The sequence below is a fragment of the Salvia hispanica genome, chromosome 3, assembly GCF_023119035.1.
Source record: "Salvia hispanica cultivar TCC Black 2014 chromosome 3, UniMelb_Shisp_WGS_1.0, whole genome shotgun sequence".
Lineage (NCBI taxonomy): Eukaryota > Viridiplantae > Streptophyta > Magnoliopsida > Lamiales > Lamiaceae > Salvia > Salvia hispanica.
Genome location: NC_062967.1, coordinates 55841066 through 55844095, shown reverse-complemented (window position 1 = coordinate 55844095; position 3030 = coordinate 55841066).

The following is a 3030-nucleotide window of genomic DNA, read 5'->3' as shown; positions in this document are numbered from 1 at the left end:
CCCCGCCGGCGGTAGATGCTCGGTTGATGGTTGCCTTCTTCTTTGCCATGGCTGTACCGGCGGTGGTTTGCGGCGGTTTCTTTAGTGTGTGGTAGTTTTTCGGAGTGGGGGTTGCGGTTGTGGGAGAGAGAGTGCAGGTGAGGGTTTGTAAAGTGAAGGGGAGTAGGCGGTGGGGTGTTTTATAGGGTGGTGGGCAGTTGAGGGTTTTGACCGGTTGCAGGCGGTCGTTCGGTTGAGACGCTTCGTGTGGGAGGTGGTTGTGCTTGCTGGCAGCCGATTGGACGTTGCTTGTCACGTCCTTGCCTCACGCGCCTCCCAGCCTCTGCACTCGCCTGCAAAGCTGCAACACACCCAAAATTCAAACTTTACTCAACTCCCTCTTCTCAATTAGCTAGAAATAGAAAAAGTAAATAAATGGCTCTTTAATATAATTCAGAGTTTCACCTAAGTGGCATCCTCGTGGTCAGTACGAACTCCGAATTAATATTTAAGATCCGAAAAAAAAATCTTTTTGTTGTTTTTCTTTCTTGACTTAAATTAAATTACCAAATATTTACAATATTTACATCATTACTAAGGGTATTTGAAGTTTTACCTGGTCAGTAAGTACATTACATATGACGTTAACCAGGTGGAACTTCAAATCCCTTTCCTACTGGTCATTTAGATGCTCTTAAAGTGTAGTGGAATTTCTTCCACTACACACACTTCTTCATTTTCCCTATATATTTTTAATCTATGTCCATTAACGACAAAAGGTTCAGAGTTAGGGATACTCCCTGAAATCTCGACCGCTCCATTAGCACGTAATGCAGTGATAATATAAGGTCCTGCCCATTTGGATTTGAGCTTCCCAGGCATCAGCTTCAGTCTTGACTGGAAGAGTAGTACTTTCTGACCAACTTGAAGATCCTTGGTTCTCAGATTTTTGTCGTGCCACATCTTTGTTTTCTCCTTGTACCACATGGCTGAGTCGAATGACTCCAATCTGAGCTCTTCCAGCTCTTGCAGTTGCAGCTTCCTTTCCTCTTCACAGGCCTTAGCATCCACATTAACCTGTTGTACTGCCCAGTATGCTCGGTGCTCAATTCCCACTGGCAAGTGACACATTTTCCCAAAGACGATGCGATAGGGGGACATCCCTATAGGAGTTTTGTATGCTGTCCGATATGCCCACAGAGCATCTTCCAACCTTATGCTCCAATCTTTTCTGGAGGGGTTGACTGTCTTCTCTAAAATGCTCTTTATTTCCCTGTTTGAGATCTCCGCCTGCCCGTTGGCTTGGGGGTGGTAAGGACTGGATAGGCGGTGATGAACTCCGTACTTCTTCATCAATGCTTCGACCGTTCGGTTGCAGAAGTGAGTCCCTTGATCAGAGATGATTGCTCTTGGTATCCCAAACCGGCTGAATATATGACTCTTGAGGAACTTGGTGACTTCTTTAGATTCACAAGTGCTTGTGGCCTTGGCTTCTATCCATTTCGACACGTAGTCAACTGCCACTAAGATGTAGGAGTTCCCATAAGATGAGGGAAAAGGACCCATGAAGTCCATACCCCAGATGTCAAACACCTCACAAACTATTACTGGAACTTGCGGCATTTCATCTCTTGCGGAGATTCCACCGGTCAGTTGGCAACGGTCACAACCCTTGCAGAACTCGTATGCATCTCTATTCAGGGTTGGCCAGTAGAATCCGCTATCTAGCACTTTTCTGGCAGTCTTCCTAGGCCCGAAATGCCCTCCACATGCCAAGGAGTGGCAGTGCGTCAGTACATCCCGTTGCTCCCAGTCAGGAACACATCTTCTAATGACCTGGTCTGCTCCTGCCTTCCACAAGTATGGGTCGTCCCAGAAATAATACCTTGCTTCGCTCTTGATCTTCATCCTCTGAGCCTTTGTTACGTTTGGCACCATTGGCAGTTCTCCTGTTACTAAGTAGTTTGCCAAGTCCGCATACCAGGGTTCCTGTCCCACTTTCTCCTTACCCTTGGTTGTTGCGTCCTGACCAGTAAGTCTCATCACTTCTTCCCAATTGATCTTCCTTGCGGAGAAAATTACTTCACATAAATGCTCTTCCGGGAATCGATCCCTTACATCTTCACTGTTCCCTTCTTGTATTATTCTGCTCAAGTGGTCCGCTACCTTGTTCTCGACTCCCTTCTTGTCTTCTACCTCCCAGTCGAATTCTTGTAAAAGCAGCACCCATCTGATTAGTCGGGGCTTTGACTCCTTCTTCGCAATGAGATACTTGATCGCCGCATGATCAGTATAGACGATGACTCTGGATCCCAGTAGGTACTGCCTGAACTTCTCGAATGAATAGACAACCGCCAACATCTCCTTCTCGGTGGTGTCATAATTTCGTTGGGCTTGATTCAGGGTTTTTGATGCATAGAATATCACGTACCTTTTTCCGTCTATCTTCTGACCCAGCACGGCCCCCACTGCATAGTCACTAGCATCGCACATCACCTCGAAGGGGTGATCCCAGTCAGGAGCCTGAATGATCGGTGCAGAAATCAATTTTTCCTTAAGGAGGTTAAAAGCAGCCTTGCAATGCTCATCGAAGACGAATTCCACCTCGTTCTGGAGAAGCCTGGTGAGTGGTTGGGCAATCTTGGCGAAATCCTTGATAAATCTTCGATAAAATCCCGCATGGCCAAGGAAACCTCTTATTCCTTTCTGATCAGTAGGGAAGGGTAGTTTGGATATGACATCCACCTTAGCTTGATCCACCTGGATTCCTTTTTCCGACACCACGTGTCCTAGGACAATTCCTTCTGTAACCATAAAGTGGCATTTCTCAAAGTTCAAGACCAGACTCTTTGCTTGACACCTTCCTAGCACCATATCCAAATGTTGCAAGCACGAGTCGAAAGAGTCTCCATAGACAGTGAAATCATCCATAAAGATCTCTATACAATCTTCAATCAAGTCCGAGAATATGCTCATCATGCACCGTTGGAAAGTACCGGGGGCGTTGCATAGGCCAAATGGCATACGCCTATACGCATAGGTTCCAAACGG